Below are 21,247 nucleotides of genomic sequence, written 5' to 3' on the forward strand. Positions count from 1 at the left end.
TCAAATGTCAGCCGTATGGCAGCCAGGAGGGAGGCAGAGCACTGAACTCTAAAAGCCACCAACGGTTACAGCTAAAACGGTAAAGGTGGCTCTTGCTGAGAGGAGCCTGAGAGTCGGGTCCTGGGGGAAGCTGGGAAGGACAGAGAGGGATTATTCTGAAAACCTTTCTCTACTCAATAAAATTTTACTGATGGCTCCCCAAAGGCCCAGTGGCAGCATCACCTTTCCTGGGGCACCTACCCTTCACACCGCCTCTGGCAGGGAGGTTTGTCTCTGGCCTGCACTAGACCATGAACAGCCCTCCGCCAGGCACCATGTCCTGTTCGTCCTATCAACAAGAACACAAGGCTAACACTCCCCAAGTGTTCATTACATGTCAAGCATGGGGTCTCCAGAACACCAACTCACTCGATCCTTGCAGTAACCCTGGGCGACAGGTTGTGTCACTGACTCATTTTATAGGGGAGGACACTGAGGCACAGAGAGTTGAAGTAACTTGAGCAAAGTCACATAGCTGCTCAGAGCGAAGGCAGGACTCAAACCCACTGTCCAGCTCCTGAGCACGTGCCTTTGGCCCCCCAGCCAAGCTGGCCACGCCAGCAAGCGCATTCAGACTAACGCTATGAAGAACCAGCTACTCTTAACCCGAGCTTGAGCTGGGTGTCACCTCGAACATACACTTGTGAACCCCAGGTGCAAATGCAAAACCAGAGCCAGCCTGCCATGAGGAGCATAAGGAATACGCCAGCATACTTGGGCTTACTCCTGTCTCCGGCCCAATAAGACCCTGGAGAGGCACTGACGCCCACCTGCCGGCACACACATAACAGTGAGATTTGTACAAGGGTAGCTGCTCCTGGGACTCAGTCTAGACCCCCTTAAAGTCACGTTCTTTGCTGTTCTCCCCCTGGTTCTCAGATTCTTTGCTCTGTACCTTGGCTTCCCCAGCCCTAGTAAAGGTTCAATTGATAAAACAAAAAAAACCCAGATATACCCCTCAACTGCTGAATTCATGGTGTAGAAACACTACTTCGACCCCACCATGACTGAGCCCCCTCCCTGGTGCCATCCGTCTTGGCTGGCCCACCTCTTCACCTCACTGGAAGCTAGGAACCAGAGGGCAGTTGACGTAACACATCTACAAACTCTGAATGAGCTGGCAGAGTGGCTGGGCCTTGGGACATGGCTGTTTACACTAGCAGGGAACAATGACTCGCCAACGCTGATGAATAATTTGAAACAAATGCAAGGCCATGTAAACATTTCTTGTCCCCACTCCCAAATGATAAAGCCCCGAGATTAAGCAGGAGGGAAGAGGAGGCTGCCCCCTCTGTACCCTTTTTCCACTGTGGTCCAAACACAGGCCTCCCCGCTCCCAAGTTGGGTGGGAAATTATGGCCGCAGAATCCCTTTGGGTAGCCTGTGGCAGTTATCAACTTCTCTAGGAGCTGGATTAAGGGCCTGAGGCCCCATCTCATACATCTCACACCCCCATGTCCCCAGCCCTCCAAACGGGACCCACAGTGAGGTCTGAAGAGTGACCAACCGGAGCAGCTGGTTCTGTGAGATGGGTATTCACTGGCTTAGGACAGACTGGGTTCACCTGGAGGCCCTCACCAGGCCCAGCAGAGCATTATGGGAAATACTCTGCCCTTTGGCTCTCCTGAGCGGGGCAAGCCCAGCACACACTGCTCTTTGGTCCCCCAGGACTTGGCACATTCTGTTCTGACAGGTGCCCTATGGCCAGGAGGGAGCCTACACCTCCTGAGTCAGACAACCTGAGTTCTGCCCATGACCTGTGGCCCATGGAAGGCGCCCAGGCCTCATCCCCAGGAGGGACTGTAGACTGTCCTCCAGGAAGCCCTCCTGGGGTGCTCGAGGTGCACGCCGTCCTCTTCCTTCTCTCCCCGGAACTGACTGTTCCATGTGCTGATGGGCCACTGTGTAGGCATTTCACCCCACTCCCCACGTCCCCCCAGAGATGAGCATCAAGGTTGGCTGGCGGGGCTGGCAGCCTTATTATCATAAATAACAGCACCACTGCCACCCAGGCCCTGGCGTGGCACTCTCAGGCACTATCTTAATAAACCTGCACAAGGGGCCAGCCCTGGCGGCCTAGTGGTTAAGTTTGGCGTGTTCTGCTTCAGCGACCTGGGTTCAGTGCCTGGTCGTGGACGTACACGGCTCTGTTAGCAGCCATGCTGTGCTGGCAGCCCACATACTAAAAAACAGAGCAAGACCGGCACAGACGTTAGCTCAGGGTGAATCTTCCTCAGCAAAACAAAACAAAACAAAACAAAGAAAGAATGAAAAAGCAAATCTGCACAACAGCTCCACATGGCAGACGTTATCCTTATCATTCCAAGTCTCAGAAGAGAAAACTGAGGCCCAGAGAGGGGAAGAGACTTGCACAAGGCTACAAAACACGTGGAATGGGGATTTGAAGCCTCGTGAGTCCAGGTCCAAAGCCCTTACTCTGCTCTTCTGTGATCTGGCTTCTCTGAACGAGGCCACTTCAGGCCCGATCATGGCAGTGAGTCTAAGTTCCCTGGGTATTTATGCTTATAAACCCCCTGACCCCACACGCTCATGTCTCCAGTACCTGGTGCAGAAGCCCCCTCCACTCTGAAGTCCTGGTGCCCAGCAGAATTTGCTTGGCCCTGGCTCCCAGACCAGGTGAACCTTTGCTCTCTACTTCCTTCCCCTGCCCTGGACCTCGGGCTTGGCCAAACTGTCTCTGCTCTGGGCCGAGGACAGACCTGAGTCTCTTCTATATCCTTGCAGAGGGTCAGGCCGAGTGGGTGCTCAAGTTTCAGCAGGATAAACTGAATAGCACACGTGCTTGAACACGCCAGTGACAGGGAGCTCACTACCACACAAGGCCCGTCCACTGGAGCAAAGCACTGTCCCGGCTCCCTCCGGGCATGCAAAGGGGGCTCATTTGAGGCTCCCCATAGCCTGCCCACCTCTCTAGTAGCCCCCTACAGAATTCTGCTGCTCTCTGAACACACCCTCTCAGGCACACTGGCCTTCCTACGCACACGTGCACCTCCTTTTGGGACACTCTCTCCTTCCTTGTCCAGACAGAAGTTCTTCTTGCCTTTCAAATCCACCTGAAATGTTTCTGGTCATTCATTCCCTCCACAAACACTGGGCACCTACCAAGTGCCACATGCTCTGAGGTCCTAGGGCAACAAAGTGAACACCACTGGTTAAGTCCCTGCTCACCAGGCGGCCAGTGTGTTGGACCCGAGCACAGAGGCGGGAGGCTTTGTGGAGAGGGTGATGTGGGAGCTGGGCCTCGGAGAGCTGGGAGATTGGTGACCTGAGGCTGGAAGAGGAGGAGGAGGTGTTCTGGAAATTCTCGTGGAAGGGGCAAGGTGGGGCATAGATGGGGAAGGGCCTATGACCACTCGGGCAGGAGAGGAGTTCTGGAAGCTTTGTGGCCTGCACACCCACACTCAAGAAGACCCCACCAGGGCTCTCACAAACCCTGGCCCTGTCTGGGTGCCCCTGGCCCCCATTCCCACCAGTCCTGCTGGCAGAGTGGACAGTCCTTGAGGAAGATGTCTGTGCAGCCTGACAAGCCAGAGTGTCACCAACCACTGAGGCCTCGGTGGAGGCTGAGCCTGTGAGCAGTGTGGGCCCTGAGCAAGCCTGTTTCCAATCCACGATCCCTGATCCCTGAACAGGCCCAGGGTGGGATGGAGGAGTGCTCCGCCTCTGAGTCCTGCTGGCAGCTCGCGGTCCTTCATCTTTATTTATGGCCACAGCTGAATGTTCCCAGAAGGCAGGGAGCTCCTCAGCACACAGACTTAGCTACAAAGCAGAGAGGAGGCCCCGTGGGTTCTGGGGCAGACTCTAGGAGACTCCTCTCAGGAAACCCTTCTAATTGGCAACAGAACTGAAGGACGTAGCGTGGATAAAGAACCCCAAAGGCCCCCTGTCTGTGAGGGTCGGGCAAGGGCCTTCATCATGGGCTGCCTAGACTAGCCAGATCGCCCTCTGGAAGCACCAGCCTGCAGTCTCCCCAGGTGAATGTGCTCCTTCCAGTAACACACAGATGCACCTTTGACTGTGCCACCAGGGCTGATGGAGCCCCTAACTCTTCTGGGCCAGGGGTGGGGGTGGCAGGCAAGGGTGCTGGGAAGGGAGGGGAAGCTGAACTGTGGCTGGTCCCTGCTCAGGGGGCCCTCAGTTGGTAGGCCTTGGAGACACCCTCCGAAAGAGATCATTCCAGTGCGGTCTGAGATAAAAGACATATGGCCTCTGCTCCTTGAATGCTGCTCCCCAGCCTGAGGCCCAGTGCCTGGTGCACGGGGAGCACTCATTTGTTCAGCCAACAGCCAAGGGAAGACGGAAGATGGGAGGGAGGGAGGTAGATAAGGGCATCAAAGGCGGCAAAAGAGGGGACTCGCTCCACCTCTGCCCTGCCCCCACCCAGCCATCCTGCCTGAGAACTGGCTGGGCTGAGAAGCCCCTCCCCCTTTCCCTCCCACACCCAAGCAGTCACGAAGGCTGTTGACTCCTCAACACCTTGCCCATCTGTCTCGCCTCCACTCCCACAGCCCAGCCCTGGCTTGGGCCTCAGCCTCTCCCTACGGGTGTAGTCTACATGCTCCTCCTGGATCTCCCAGCCTTCAGCCTCTCCCTACCAGTCCCAGCGGCCACTGTGACGACTCTAGTTAGAGCAGGACACAGCACCTTGGCACCAAAGATCAAGTCCAAACAGGGGCTCTGGGGTCAGGTGCTCCCACCTCACTCTGCAGCACCCTGTGCGAGCACAGTCTGCATGCGGGGGTGGGGAGACAGCCCTCAGCTGTGACTCTGCCCAGGTCTGCTTGGTGTGCCCACCACTCACAGGCAGAGGCCACCCCCACCCCCGCCAGCCACCGAAGAGTCTGGGCTGGGCCCATGCACTGTGATGGACACAGTCATTTTCCAGCAAGAAGGGTTTCCAGAGCCGACATCAAAGGGCTGTAGATTGATCTGTTTCCGAAAGGCCTCTGCAGGCAGGACTGAGGTTTGCCCATGAGGTTTGCTTTCTGGCCCAAAGTGCTGGTGTTTGTTTTTATTAATAGCTGGCTGTTCGTCCCACTTTGGACCAAGAATCCAGGTTTGCAGTTATTTATAATAACTAAAAATTACTTCTGGGTCCAGCTTTGGTTGCCTTGTGTTTCCCACGAACGTTTCACGATTTGCAACAGAGACTCTGTGTTCTGCCTGGACCCCACCCATGTTTTCCTGGCTGCCAAGAGCCTACTGTGTGTCAGGCCCTGTGCCTGGCTCCCGCATTCCAGCTCCCACCAAGGGTCCAGGAACAGAGGCAGAGGCACCAGCCCCTCTCAGGAACCAAACTCAACCTCCAGCCCTGAGAGCTCCCTCCTGGTCCCCAAGGGTGGAGGCCCCAGCTCTCCCTGGCTCCTTTCAGAAGGAAAGCTTAGGCAGAAAAGCCGCTTGGCTATCGAGCGACTCTTGCAAAATTGCATTTGATGAGTTAAGTGTAAATAAATGAGAACCAGATGGATTAGATTTCTGGTAAAATACACATGGGTCTTAAAGCTTTGAGGCCTAAGTTCTGCCAGATCCAGGACACTCCTTGAGCTGTTAGAGGTGCTGGCACAGGCAGGCAGGAGGTATGACTGGGGTCTCTCGGGACCTGTCTGTTTCCTGGTCTGGGCATCAGCTGGGGCCTTGTCTGGGGCTCCTGACTCCCCAGCAGGTCGGCTGTGTGTGGGAGACACAGGGTCTCCCAGTGCAGCTCTGCTCTGACACTGAGGCCCTCAGGCTGGGCCTGAGTCCCAGCTCAGGGCTGGGAGGTAAGGCACATGAGTGGTGGGTCAGCTTTCTAGACGGGCAAGCCCACTGCTCACATCTAGACCCAAGGGGCCAGTCCAGGGCAGGCCAGAGCGCTGTTGAAGCTGCTGGCTTTCAGGGTCTGGTCACTGCATTGCTCATCTGGGCCCCACCTTCAATCCCAGCCGCTGCCTTGTGGTCTCCCAGCGATGGCTGAGCAGCACTGAACATCTCTAAGGACCAGGAGTTTGCTGTCTAGCTCTGACTGCTGACTGCTTCTCCTTATAAAAATCCACATGCTGTGTCCCTGCGACTACTACCTATGGGTCCTGGTTCTTGCCCTGCAAGTCACACCAGCTACAGTGCAAGATTCAATGAGTAACTTGCTATGTGACCTTGGGCAGATCCCTTAACCATCTTGGCCCTTGTTTTCCTTCTCTATAAAACAGGAATAACAGTACCTGAATTGTTTTGGGAATTAAAGACCATGAGGGAAGTGAAGCACTCGGCACGGTGCCTGGTGCACACAAGCCACCAATGGATGTTAGCCACTATTGCACAGAGTCACTGCAAGGGCCCAGGGACTCACCCACGTGAACATGCCTGGGGGACAGGAAAGTCCCTTCAAACTGTAAAAGTGACACTAAACCGCATCTGAAGGGAGCACTCAGTCCTGCCTCGGCCTTCCCATCTCCAAGCAGAGCAGCTTCAGCTCCTGGAACTGCTTCCTCCTGACGTACATTCTGTCCTGCTGGCCACTTGAGTCACCCTTCTCGGGGGGCCCAGCCTATGAGACGCTTAATGTTGGCCCATAACTGGACATGGCCCAGAATTGGTCCTGCGTGTGGCCTGCTCGGAGTGCGGGACAAGACCTACCTTCTTATGCTCTGCCCGTGCTACCTCTTTCATTTCGCCAACTACGTACTCTTGTTGAGATATAATTCACATTAGATAAAATTCACCATCTTAAAGGGTATACGTCAATGATTTTTAGTCTATTTACAACGTTGTCAGAACATCACCATGATCTAATTCCAGACCGTTTCCATCATCACAAAAAGACCCCAGGACCCATTATCAATCCCAATTCTCCCCTCCCCCAGCCACTGGCAACCACTGGTAGTCTAGTTTCTGTCTCTACAGATTTGCCTATTCTGGACACTTCATAGTATTGGAATCATACTATATGCAGCCTTTCGTGTCCGGTTTCTTTCACGTAGCTTAACGTTTCCAGGGTTCATCCACGTTGTAGCATGTGTCAGTACTCCATTCCTTTTTATGCCTGAATAATCTTCCGTTGTGTGGATAGACCACATTGCATTTATCCATTCACCAGCTATGGACATCTGGGTTGTTTCCACTCTTCAGCTCTCGTGAATAATGCTGCTATGAACATTTATGTACAAGTTTTGTGTGAACATGTTTTAATTCTCTTGGGTATATACCTAGGAGTGGCACTGTTGGGTCATATGGTAACTCTATTTTAGCTTTTTGAGGAAATGCCAAACTGTTTTTCCTTAGTGGCTACATACCATTTTACATTCCCACCAGCCAAATATAAGGGTTCCAATTTCTCCACATCCTCACCAGTACTTGTTATTTTCCATGGTTTGTTTTTTAAAAAAATTATAACCATCCTAGCAGGTGTCAAGTGGTATCTCATTATGGTTTGATTTGTATTTCTCTCCTAATGATGTCGAGCATCTTTTCATGGCTTAGTGTCCATTTGTATATCTTCTTTGGAGAAATGTCTATTCAAGTCCTTTTTTTAAACCCGCATTTAAAAATGGGGTTATTTGCCTTTTGACTGTTGAGTTGCAAGGGTTCTTTATAGACCCCAGAGACTAGACCCTTACGAGATACATGCTTGACAAACACGTTCTTCCATTCTGTGGACACTACCTCCTTTCGAACAGCCCCGGGAAGCACTAGACCCTGGGAGCTCAGTGCATCTGTGGGGGCCAGGCCAGTGAGGCCTGGGCTCCTCTTTGGCGCTGTTCCCAGGAGATGTCACCTGTCCCACAGCTTTACCAGCCACCTACTTGCCAATGCTACTCAAACCTCCAGGCCTGCCTGCTCCTCCACTCTCCAGATTAGACATCAGTGGCTGAGCCGGTGCCTGCACCTGGATGTCTGATAGGCAGGACAAACTTAACAAGGCCCACGCTGAACTCCTAACTCCGCCTCCCACGAAAACAGAAGAGAATAAAGCCAAGCCTGGTCCTGCCCTCAGCCTTCCCCATCTCAGCCAAAAGCAGCACAATCCACAGTCGCTTCAGCCAGAACCCCCAGTGGTCATCCTTGATACCTCCCTTCCCCACTCCCCACATCTAATCTCCTACTAGGTCCGGTACTGTCAGCTCCATCTGTAAATAAACCCAAGTACCATGACATCTCACCTCCACCCCAGGGATCGCTGGGCCCACTCTCCTCTTCTCCAGCCTGCATTCTTGTGGTGGCCTCCCCACTGGCCTCCCTGCTTTCACCCTTGCCCCGCCATCCCACACAGTGACCTCTAAGTGTCAACCAGCTGTGCTAGTCCTCTCCTTGAAAGCCTCCAGAGGCTTCCTCGCTCACTGTGACTAAAACGCGAACTCCCTTTCCTGCTGACCAGGCCCAAGTGAACTGCTCTGCCCACACCTCCTCCCAGCCTCCTCCGTGCTCATCCGACGGCAGCACACTGTGCCCTGGCTGTCCCTTGACCACAGCTACCTGTTTCCATCTCTGGGCCTTCGCACTTGCTGTTCCTCTGCCTGGAATGTGTTTCCCTGATCTTGGCATGGCTGGTTCCTCCTCATTCAGACCTCAGCTCACATGTCACCTCTTCAGAGATGCTCTCCCTGACCACCAAGCTAAAGCAGCAGTCACCCATCACATCGCCTGCCATCTACCTAGTACTTTCATCTACCTAGTACTTCCATCTAGCCAGTACGCCCATCCACCCAGTACTCTCGTCTACCTGGTACTCACATTTCCCCAGTACTCCTGTCTACCTTATTCTTCCATCTACCTGGTATCTTCTTTGTATTTTTCTCTCTGTCTCCCCAGAGATTACAGAGTCCTTGAGAACAGGGGCTGTGCGTCTGTCTGGAGCATCACTGTATCCCAGGGTTTTAAACAGTGCATGGGGCAAATAATCCATGTTTGTGGACCAAGTAACTGAGTGAGAACTACAAAACATGGTTGGGGGAGGCAGCTGTGGCCTGGAGGCCCTGGCTCATCAGGGATGAGCTGTGTGGCCCCAGAGGGTCTGCCCAGTGAGGTCCTGGAGCTCCAGGAGCCAGTCAAAAAAGGCAGCCCTAGATGAGTGATGGGAGTGAGTGCTGGCCAGTGGGTCTTCAGGGGACAGAGGCCATCAGATTGTCAGGAGGCTAAGTGAGGGCTGGTCAGGGAAGAGCCGTGCCCATCTGTCTGCATCAGCCTTGCCTGGGAGTGAGCCCCATCCTAGGGGGAGCACAGCCCTGCCTGTGGGGAGCCTGTGGAGAGGCCAGGATGGAGGAGGAGGAGATGCCCTCAAATCCTGTCGGCCTGTGAGCTTTGGGGCTCAATGAACGAACGGACCTACCCAGGGCTCCTGTAAGTGAGCACAGGCTGAAGTGTCCTCCTGCTTCATCAGTGCCTTCACTGGGATGCGGACCAAGGTCCAGCTAAAGAAAAGCCATTCTAACTGGACACTGCTTCAGGACGCAGGTAGAGGGTAGGGGTTTGGAGACAGTGTGATGCCCTCCTGAATGACATTTTGTTGACCTCTGTCTATGCCACTTACGACAAGACCAGCCCTTCCTCTAATCTCTCAAGCGTGGGCAGGAGGGGAGGCTGCAGGAGACGGAAGGGAAACCACGGTCCTTGGGCCCCTGCTCTGTGCCAGGCACCCTTGCTCCAGGGTCTCATTCAGTCTCCCCCAGGGCAGCAGCAGTCTTATAGCCAGGAGCTCCGAGTGGGGAGTGGCCTGCTCTGTCACCAATGCATGAGTGACAGAGCCAGGAAGGGTACTGGACACTTTTGTCCCCCACTTCAGGCCTCTGACAGCGCAGCTGTGAACGTGATCCTGGCTGGACATCTGTGAGAGGCACTGGAGTTTTTAAAAATTTCTTTTGATGGGGAGAGGAATGGAGGAGCGGAAAGAGGGAAGGAGAGGAAAACCAAACAAACAAATCATGGACCCAAAGCGAGAAGTTCTAAGAAAAGAGAGGGGAAATGTTCTGACAGGATCCTGAATGAACATCCTCAGAAATAAAACAGGCCACACTGGGTGTGATTACCTGTGGATCGGGCAGGCAGTGCAGTCCTGCTGCCTTGGGAAAAATTCCCCTGAACCAGGCAGGGCCCAGGAGCCCCACGCTGCCCTGGGGACACAGTCCTCCAGCCAGTCCACCACGTCCGACTCCAGCCAGCTCAAAGGACTTATTCCCAGCATAAACTTCCCACCCTCAATACTGCCTGGAATTCTGAGGTTCCAGGAATCAATTCCTCTTGATTGAACGCAGCACTTTTCTCCACCTTCCGAAGCTTTGAGCGTAAAATCCAGATCCTTCCACTTGTTAGGGTACTGTGGGTACTTCATGGTGGCCCGTTCTTTTACTCCTTCCTGCCAGCGCCCTCCACACGGACACCAGTCACCACCTGGGAGTTCTCTCCGAGTGAGAGCCCCCCAGCACACCCCGGGCCCTGTGCCTCCTGCCCCCATCCTACGATGGCTCCTTTACTGGGCTCACTCTGAGGGGCGTGTCCCTTCCTGCTCTCAGCAGTCCCTCGTTGCTGGGGGGGTCATGTGGCCACAAGAAGACTGAAAAATGATTTTGTGCCAACAGTCAACACACTTAAGAAGTAGCAGACTGAAGGGCTGCAGAAAGGCAGAGGTGGAGGCTGCCGGAAAAGGAATGGGGCACTGAGCTTGGATGAAGAGCTGGAAAGACCGCCATGCCTCTCCATGGCCAGCCCCACCCTTGCCAGGCCCAGTTCGTGGCCACTTCCTTTGCATGGCATTCCTCCTTTCAAGAACCTGGCATGGCTCCCTATCACCTGTCCAATAAAACTGTTTTTTATTTAAAAATTTGAATTTACAAGGAATTTTGAAAAACATTAAAAAAAAAAAAAGATAACAAAGCTACACTCTAGCTACCACCACAATCATGAGCATCTATTTTGTCTTTTTCACGTGCTGATTTTCTCCTAGCGGTAGCGAGTCCCTCTGGACATGTCCTTCCCACCCTTCTTCACGGAGAGTTGAGTTAGAGCGTCTTCCGTGCCGGGACTCAGTCCTGACCCTGCCCTTCTTTCCTGCTGCTTGTCCAGTTGGCAAGGGACCCCACCCTGCCCTCGGTGCACTCATCTCCATGTCGCCCCATGAATAAACTCCCCAGTGAGGGACACATCTACGCTGCTAGAGCTCTTTCCATTTTAGGGATTATTCCCTTCAGATGGAGTCCCAGAAGTGGGGTTCCCAGGTCAAAGACTATGAGCTTTTTCTTAACATTCCTCACTGTACGCCTGTGCATCTGCACACGATTTGCTGATTTCCCCCCCAGAGCGCGTGTGCATGAGCAGGTGCCTCATGTGAAGTCACCTTTCAATGCCCACACCTTCCCCCAGAGAACAGCTGTGATGAGTCACATGGGTTTGTTTGTTCAGTCATGCACTCAAGAAGGCACAAGGACCCACCCTGGGGCAGAGACTAAGCAGTGAGCATGAGGTCAAGGCCTGCCCTCGAGGGAGCAGCCCGTCGAGTCGAGGGGGAGAGAGGTGGTGAGCTCAACAGAGATTAACTGCTGCTGGGGTCAGAGCTATGCAGGACAGGCAGAGGGTGCTGTGGAGAGGGATTGGCAGGCCAAACCAAGAGGGAGGGGAGCCTGTCTCTGAGCCGCGTGAGGACCAGTACAGGGAAAGGTACCTTGGTAGTGGGACGGGGGCAGGGCACATGTGTGTGCACACATGTAAGTGCATGTATGTGTGTGTTTCTGGTGAGCCTGGTGCAGCATGTGGGGCCCTGGTGACTGCTGATGAGGGCCTGGGAGGCAGGCTTGAGTCTGTGATGTGCCCAACGTGCAGCCTAAGGTGATCCCCCGACACTCCTAGAAAGCATTTACACTGTTGGCTCTGCCGACAGAGACCAACTTTATACAGACTACCATCTACTCCTGAGCCTGCTCTCCTACCTGGCTGAGCCTGTCCTGCCTCTAGGCTTTGCACATGCTGTTCCCTCCTCCCCTCACCCCATCTCCACCCCTGCCTGGTGATCCTTCACTCACTCCCAGCAGGGTGAGAACTCCTGCCCCAGCCAGTATTCAGTATAGTATCAATTACACCAAGGATGACAGGTTGGGAGTATTTCTGCATAGGGCCTAGAGCCGCCTGAAGGTGGAAGTCACATCTGACTGATCTCAGGATCCCCTGACCTGGCAGATATGTGCACTTGGGGCCCTTGCTGACCCAGAGGTTACAAACTATTTTTCCCAGGCATGTCTGCTGTTCCAATCAGACAGCCACAGCAGCAGCTCTCAGAGCCCACAGGCTGCAGGGCTCCCTACATCCTGGGCTCTGATTCCAGTCCCACATCTCGGCTACGTGATTACACATCGATAGTGGGAAAAGTTCTGATGGAACACTGCGGGGAGCAGCATACAAACCTCAGCGCGTGATCATAACCAAATAAAGTTAGGTCCCACACAGGCAATAGAGGACAAGAACATCAGGATGTGAAAGCTGTTGACCTGTTGGGGTGGGGGAATTATTTCCTGTCTTTTCTATTGATTTCTCTGAGTGTTTCTGTATAATTATTACACGTGTGGAAGATGGGTAAGTAAACAGACCTTTTCAACTCTGCGTGACGAGCACTGTGACTCTGGTCAGTTGCCGCAGAGTGGGGAGCAAGTCCTCACGCTGGGAGGGCCAGGGAATAGGTGCAGAAGGACGAAGGGGAGAGCACTGGGACAGGCAAGGGGAGATGACGGTTCTCCAGGCAGGAGGAAGCTCGGAGGGCATGGGGTGCCTGGGGACAGGCTTAACACTCATACAGAGAGAAGGCAAGGCCGGAGTGACAGGCAGAGCCCAGATCATGAGGGCCAGCTGCCAGGCTGAGGACGCCAGACTACCCCCGTGGCAAGAGCGGCCCCAGGAGCATCCCACTCAGAGAGGCTCCACCAAGGCTTGTCCCAAATGACTCCACTGCTGTCTGACCCCTTGGCCAGCAGATGAGCCAGGGAAGGGGGAGTCGGCCTGTGGGATCCTCTCCTACCATTAAGGTAGCACCTGGGAGGTTACTAAAGACCCCAGACCATGCAGTTGGACGGCTGCCATGGCTACCCACTTCCCACAAACAAGGAGTGCCAGCCGGCCGCAAGGCGCCTCTGCCAGCCGATCTATTTCCAGCTGCATGTGGTTGGGACGAGGTGGGTGACAGGGAGGAGTGCTGGGGCAGGCGATACACGGGGCTGGCTAATGGCCACTGTAAACAGCCAGGGCCTGTCCTGCTGGTGCTGGGGGAGGAGGGTCACTGCGGCATGTGTCCAGACACAGCCAGGCCCAGCAAACGTCCAGGGTGACCCCAAACGCCACCCAGGGCCGAGCTGCTCCAAAATAAGCAAGACTCTTGGCAGAGGAAGTGCTGTATTGGAGCTCTGGGACACCCTTATTTGTTGATAGTGCCCCTTTTTAGGCACAAGGCTCAGTCCTGGTTTGGGGCATGTGTTTTGGTGGTAGAGTATTTTTAAAGAGCCTTCACAAGACACTTATTTTTTGTTTATTTCTCAGAGTTCTGACCAAGCCCTTGGCACATGGACTGCAAACAAGAAAGATGAAGGAAAGTGTCTGCTCGTCTATCCTGTCCTCTGCAGCTGGGTGTTTTTCTTTGCTGTTTATGGACTTGGCATTCTCCATCTGGGACAGAGCAGGACTTCTTCCCCAAGCCACCAAATCCAGACCTATTCAAAGGTGAGGCTGGCACAGGGGGGGTGACAACAGATCAGGGACCACGTCACCACATGAGGCAGCCCAGTCCTGAATGGGGAGGGCAGCCTCATACGGTGAAGTGGTCCCTGACTGACCGTACAACCAAAGGAGAGTGGGAAGGGGGAAGGAAGCGAATGCTCCTGTTGCCCGCCATGTGCCCCCACACTTTCACACAGACCTCCTTGCTAGAATCCTAGAGCCCCCTCCCAGGAACATCACCATGCCTCCTTCCTGGGGACGAAAAGTGAGAGCAGAGAGCTGGCCCCAAACCACCAGCTAGGAAGGGAGCTGGGAGCCAAAGCCCAATGTGTCTGAATCACATGCCCCGCTCTCCCCTCTTGTAGAACAGAGACCAGAAGGAGCTGGGCATGGAGAGAGGACAACCGAGTCTTGAGCCTCGGCCGGCCGCAGGGGGCTGCAGTCACACAGGCTGTAGGAGACTTCCCCAGCACATCTCCACAGTTTCAAGAGCGCTCACGCTCTGCCTCAGAGGCAGGCTTGTGCACTCACCACTGTCAGATCACACTTCTCCGGAGCAAACCTTCTGCCCTCTTCCCCAGCCACCCGCCCATCCCTTCATCACATAAATGAGCCTGTGCTGGGCCCAGGGACAAAGAGTTAAGCGACTCTGGAGCTCAGGCCTCCAGGAGCTCCGGAGGCAGTAGGGGAGACTCACCCCCAGATGGCCAGTGACAAGCCCGGGAGCTCAGTGCTGAGTCAGAGGGAAGCCCGGGGGCCGTGGGACCAGGAAAAGGGTGTGCAACTCAGGGAGGGCTTTCTGGAGGGGCTGATGCCTGAGCCAAGTGCTGAGGGACAAGTAGGGCTCAGTCAAAGTGAAGAGCATGGGGAAGGGCGATTTGGGCAGAAGGAACAGCAGGTGCAAGGACACACCAGAGCAGGAAAGGGTAGCACATTTAGGGAAAGGAAAGCTCTTCCATGTGCTAGAGATGGAAGTTCTGAGAAACAAGGAGAGAGAGGGAGATGGGGATTGCCTCTGGCAGGGACCAAAGGTACACGGCAAAAAGCCTGGCTACTGCCTCTGAGGTTAGACCATGGCTCCAAGTCACTGAGTCACAAGACACCGGAGGGAAAAGGGCTCTGACATGCCAGGGGGTTCCACACAGTGCTCCTGGCTCCCCAGGGACCTTGCAGGAGAGGAGGCAGGCTCCCTGGAGTGCAGGCTCTCCTGCTAGTCTTGCTTCCCATTTCAGCCAGAGCACAACACGACTGCCTGAAATAAAGGGTTCTGCTGCTACAAACAAAACCCCACAAATCTGAAAACCACTGGTCAAATCCCATCCCTTTATTTCACATGTGATGGGAAAACTGAGGCACAGAGAGGCAGGGAGTTCCCCAAGGTCCCCCAGCAATCCATGGCCCAAAGAGCCTGACTCTTGGCCCACTGCCCTTTCACCCCAGCACCTGCCTGGCCCCTTCTGTAAGAAGCATCCGTAAGATGCGCCCCACTGCTCTGTGCCCCCCGCTCCTGGCCTTGATCCCGAGCTGGCCATGGGCATGAGGCTGTAGAAGTCCATTCCATCCCCGAAGTACACCGAGGTCTTGAATAACCCTCCTCTCGGCCCTGCGCTGCAGGATCTCCCTGGTTCTGCAGCGATTTGGGGAAAAGAAGGAATCCCGTTTATAAAGAGGCACACGGCGTCCAGTGTGTTTCTTTTTCTCAGGCCAAAGAATTTCCATCAGATTAACAGTTGTAAAAAGCTGAGAGGAGAAGTGGGCCTGAATCCGACTGGTCCTTCGACAGCAAATCCCTCCAACCAAGCGTGTTTAGATCACCTGAGTGTGGGACACTTGGCGGCAGGGTGCATAAATAAAGAGAACAGGAAGAAACCTCTTGAGTTTACCTTAAAAAATATTGGTGTTTACGGAGTAAGTATAGGACTGTCCGAAGCTGTTTAGTTTTACATTAAAATGGTCAGCATTTTTTTCCCAGCAAGAAATGCAGTTGAGCTGTTGAAGTATAAAGACAAATAAACAGAGGCAACTCGAGCCTTCATTCGGGGTTCAAGGGAGCAACACATTGTCTCCAGCTGTCCTCCAGGATGAGAGGGGGCGCCTTCAAAAGGTCCGAGGCTATGCGGCCCTTTCATCCTGCCGGGGACCAGCCCAGCCCAGCGCAGGGGAAGCTGCGACCGCTGTGCCACTGAGCAGCTGGGCGTCCACGGTGACTTCCTCCCACATGTGCAGCTGGGCTCCTGGGCCCTGTCAGCGGCTCCCAAGCTCCTCTCCTTCTCCTCTTCTCCCTCCACTTGGCAGCCTATGGTGTCACCTGCACATCCACCTCCTCATCTGACCCTAATGGTCAGAGATGGTGCCTACTTTGTAAAGAACAAAACTGAGGCTGAGAAATGAGGTGACATGTGTCCAAGATCACAAAATGAGTATGTGGCAGAGTTGGGATTGGAAGTCTAGATGCCACCTGACCCTCTGTCAAAGGAGAGTAAAAACCAATGCAAGAGGATGGGAGAGGTTTCTGACCCCAGGAGGGTGGTGAGCAGTGGCTCATTTGCAGGAGTACCATGTGGAATACAAGGAGCAGTCCCCAGCCAAAGAGCTTCACACATGGCCCAGGGCCCAGGTGCATCCCCAGCATCTTGGCCAGCTCAGAAAATACATCTATTTTCTTTTAAAATTATTCTGACTTTGCACACTAGGAACAAGTGATAATTAGGTAATCCACACCGGCCCTTGTCATGTGCCAGGCACTGTGGCACATGCTTGACAAAGCTTATCTCATTGGTCTCTGCATCATCCCTGTCAAATAAGCACCGCTATTAGCCCCACCCTACAGATGAGAATACAGAGGCCCAGAAAAGTTACTGCTCAAGGTCACACAGTAAGTAAGTGATGGATCTAGGACTCAAAACGAGGCAAGTCGATTCCCTATGCTGCCGGAGGGCTGAGAACATGTCATCCATCTCCTCACTGTGAGCTTCCAGCCCAGGAAGGTGCTGGAAGGCACAGAGCAGGTGCTCATGACATCTTTATGAAATGAATGCATGCTAAGAGCTCTGGCTTTCAATGCCATCTAGAAGCTCCAGACTCTCACATCCCCCCAAATCCCAGGCCTGACTACCTCACCGACTTCTGAACTTGTACACCATCTCCACTTGGATGGCTGTTGATTATCTCAAACCGAACTTGGTCAAACAGACTCTTGAGTCCACCCCTCTTCCCACTCCAAAACTTGTCCTCGCCTGTCTTCCCCACCTCAGCCCCAGCAGCACAGCCACACAGAGACTCCAGGCAACAGCCCAGCAGTCAGCCTTGATCCCTCTTTCCCTTACCTCTTATATCTCACCCACCAGCAATTCCTGTTGGCTCTGTTTTCAAAACAGTGGATTCAGCCACTTCCCAACACCTCACCAATGTCACTCTGGACTGAGCCATGAACACCTCTGGCCCAGACTACCACAGCAGTCTCTGCCTCTTATTCCCTGTAACACATTCTCTACCTAGCAGCCAGAAAGCAGATCCCTTTTAATTGAAATGTCAATCAGACTACATCAATTCCTGGTTAAAATGTCCCATAGCTTCCCAGCTAATTTCGAATAGAATCACAATTCCCTTCTCCAGCCTATGAGGCCCCACGTGACCCAGCTCTGCCTTCCTCCTGTCTCATCTCTAGTCCCTCACTCCTCATCTTCTAGCCACACTGACCTCTTCCCAAACTCACCCAGCTTCTCCCCATCTCAGGCCACTGTACTTGTCCTCCCGCTTCTGCCTGGAGGGAAGATCTCCCCTAGATCTTTAGATGGCAGCTTCCTCCTCCTGGCGCCCCCTTCCCTTGAATGTGGGTGGACCTTTGTAACTGCCTTGACAGGCAGAGTTTGGGGGAAGTGACTCCTGAGGCGAGTCTATAAAACTTCCATGCATTTGCGTCTTGTTCTCTTGGAACCCAGCTACCATGCTGTGAGGAAGCCCCCACCAGCCCAGTGGAAAGACCACATGGAGAGGCCGCCCATAAGTGTTCTGGCCGACAGCCAACATCAACCACTAGACATCAGCAAAGAAGCCTCCAGATGATTCCAGCCCTCACCATCAAGTCATCCCCAGCTTTCACGTCTTCCTAGCTAAGGCCCTAGATACTGTGGAGCAGAGATGAGCTGTCCCTGTTGTGTCCTGTCTGAATTCTTGACCTTCAGAATCCACAAGCAGAATAAAATGGTGTCTTATGCCACTAAGAGTGGGGTAGGTGGTTTTGATGCAGCAATAGTAACTGGAACCCCCCCTCATCCAACACCACCACTCTTCCCCCATCACGTTCTATTGCATTATTTTGTTTTATGTTTTTCACTGGGATAGACCTGACTGGACCTGCCTGACTGAGTCGCATGTTTACTGGTGTCTTGTCCTCCCCCTGACTATATAAGTTCCAAGCGAGGGGACTTTGTTGCTTTGATCCACCACTCACTGTGTCTTTAGCACTTAAACCAGAGTCTGGCACACAGGAGGTGCTCAGAACAATTTTTTGGAATAATAAATGGATGACTACCAGGTGGAAGGGTTTAGTGTCACTGCTAACACAGCACTTTCTACCTGTCATTCAGGCATGAGCATTTCTGCCTTTCTCATGGACCTGGGGGTCCTGTGACAGGCACCCCATCTAATTTGCCTTGGTTTCTGCCATGTGCCCAGCACGGAGGTTTGCTGAGATTGAGGGCCCAGCTTCCAAGACACTTTTAGAAATTCGTTTATTCATTCATTCTACAAATATTTATTATACGCCTATGATATGCCAGACACTGCACTAGATTCCAAGGCGGAAGATGGAGAGATAAACAAGACAGCTTCTGCTCTTGGGGGAAGAAGAGAGGATCCCAGCACAGAGCTGCAGCAGAGGTATGTATTCCGCAGTCACAGAAGACTTCGGAGCTGGGAGATGCGGGCTGGGTCTTGAATGACGAGCAGGACCTCACCAGGTCCCCGCAGGGGCAGCGGTCACAAAGGAGCAGCTGTAAACAGCAGGAATGTGTAGAAGGACTCTCAGGGTTTAAGGAAGGCTGGGCCAGAGGGCACAGGTGGGCAAGGATGAGAGGTGGGGAGGGGCAGCCGGCAGGGCCCCAGCCTGAGGGGACTTGTGAGCCAGTGGGCAGATGAAGAGGGTGCTACTGTGAAAGCAATGGGAGCCACCAGAGAGGGTTCTGGAAGAACAGGTCTTTATGTGGTCACATGGGGTAAGACCATGTCAAGAAGAAGCTCAAGGGCTTCTACACAGCTCCTGCACAAACGGTAAGCTCCTGCCTTGGCCTGGGGAGGCAGCATAAGCAGTGGGGAAGAGGTCCCCATAAGGTGAACTCTCTGGAGCAAGGGGTGCCCCCTCGCCCTTTAGCATGCCACCCACCAGCCTGGCTTGGCAGATGCCAGCACTTCTCAGTGACTCCCAAACTCTCAGCCCTTCCCTGAACCCACTCATCCTCCCAGAGCTGGCACTGTTCCAGGTGGCATGGACCAGGGGCTGGGCAATGCTTACAGGCTTGAACTGGCAAATGCAGAAACCTGGGCTCTGGCCCCAGCTCCTTCACTTACTGGCTCTGTGACCTTATGTAGGTCACTCCCCCTCTCTAAGCCTTGGTTTCCACATTTGTAAAGAGGGGACACTAATGGCTTCTGCCCATGGATGCTGTGAGGACTAAATGAGAGAAGGTGAGCATAACATCGTGGACAACTCTGGGAGCATGGCCGAGACTCAACCTAAGTTCCCTCATCTCCCCTAAGTGGAACTGTCTACCTAGCACAGGCCAGGCGTATGGTAGGTGCTCAGTAAGTGTTAATGGGAACGTAGTGATCTGGCTAATAAAACAACTTTTCTGCTGGACCTGGCTACAGATGACTTCTCTTCATCAGGTATGAAAAGTGCTGAGAAGCAAGACCAAAACTCAAATTGTGCGCAACTTGAGAAACATATTTTTCAGTGAGTCAAGATAACGATTGGGGTCGAAGAAAACATCTGGCTAAGTGAACTAATGGCTTTAGAGAAAAAGGAGCCTTACTTTGTGGAGACGGGAAAAAGTTGTCTACTGCTGGTTTTAATTTAAGATGAAAAAAATCTTATTCTATTAGCCTAAATATTGCTCTTATGTCCAATTGCATGGAGTTTGGAATAATATTTTTCAAACAGAACTACTGCTATTTCAAGTAATTACAATGCTAAAAGCAGTCATTTGGGGTTGAGCAAGGATCTCATCATGGTTTCAATTCCCTCTAGTGTCATTTTCTGTTATATTTGAGGAATTCCTCAATAAAGATGTCAAACAGAGAAAGGATTTGCTCCCTGGAGGACAGATTTGGCCACCCTCCAGGACACAGTCCCAGGCAAGCCATCTCCACAAGAAAATAACCTCATTTGCTCAAAAGAAAAGGTTCAACTGCGAAAACTCAGGCAAGAAAATGACTCTTAAGCCATCAGCCTCATTTCTCCTAATTAAGTCAGAATGCCTTTCAAACTGTGCTGATGAGGATTTATTCCAGCCATCATCCCTGAGGAATTCAGTGGTGGCTGAGAGAGGAATGTAACAACTGGACAAGACTCTTGACCCGACTTCTGGAGACCAAACAACAAGAGAGGCAAAGGGGCCTAGCTGTCCCCGATGGGTGATGGGTTGTGGGGTGGGGCTCAGAGTGACTGTCCAGAGACGGTCGGGACTGCACAAGGCAGCGAGGACAACAACTCAGTCAGCTTCTCACAGCCACCAAACAGCCACTGGGAGCAGGCCCTGTGCTGGAAGCTTCATCAGCAGCATGAACACAATTCCTAATAATACCCAGCAGGTAGTTACAGGACCAAAGCCAACTGGCTGAGAGCAATGGGGAGGGGTGGGGATTGTGGCAAACAGGCGAGTGGGCACTCCCTCCAAAGGGGGCAGCTGCAGCGCAGCCCCTGCCAGCTGCTATAGGCATCATACTGAGACAAGGGCAAGAGGTGCCCCTGCTCTCAGTCCCATACTTTGGAGGTCCTTGCTCTGCCTCTCCTGGGGCTGCAGCCCTCTCCATGGAGTAAGGAGTCCACAGGAGATCATGTGTACCTAGAACAAATACCCACCCTTCTAGACCACATTCTGGGTATTTGAGACCCTAAAATTCCCTGTCCAAGAGGCCCCAAGCCTATCTGTTCTCAGAGGGACAGATGACAGGATCAAGCAGGAGCAACAGGGAAGGTGGGTAGGGGGCCAATGGCCAGAGGCTGAACATTCAGGTTAGGGTGTCCTCAGGCTCCCTGTGGTGTAGGATGGGGCCAAGGATAAGAAGGAGGGGGCAGGGAGCAGGCATTGCTCATACTACCACTTTCTGGCACAAAACTCCACGGAGTCTCAGAATTCTACATTCCAGTCTAGCCTTCCAGGTCACTAGGAGTGAACATTTGTCAAAGTAGAATAGATTGAATATATTTCAGTTTTGAGGCTTTGTAATGGCTTTTACATATTTGCAGTAGAATATGGGCCTCCATTTGCACTCCTGCCCAAGTCCCACAAATGTCAGGGGCCAG

At 53.3% G+C, this 21,247-nt stretch overlaps 1 protein-coding gene and 1 long non-coding RNA gene across 10 annotated transcripts in view; one reads left to right on the top strand and one right to left on the bottom strand.

Moving 5' to 3' along the window:
* Nucleotides 1-21,247, bottom strand: part of SCUBE1 (signal peptide, CUB domain and EGF like domain containing 1) — a 136,579-nt gene that overhangs the window by 88,880 nt on the left and 26,452 nt on the right. The window lies entirely within an intron of this gene.
* On the top strand, nucleotides 13,455-17,945 carry LOC138921301 (uncharacterized). Its single transcript, XR_011433783.1, has 2 exons — nucleotides 13,455-13,725; nucleotides 17,664-17,945. It is a non-coding gene; the product is annotated as an uncharacterized lncRNA (long non-coding RNA).

Source organism: Equus caballus, chromosome 28, assembly GCF_041296265.1.
Source record: "Equus caballus isolate H_3958 breed thoroughbred chromosome 28, TB-T2T, whole genome shotgun sequence".
Classification (NCBI taxonomy): Eukaryota; Metazoa; Chordata; class Mammalia; order Perissodactyla; family Equidae; genus Equus; species Equus caballus.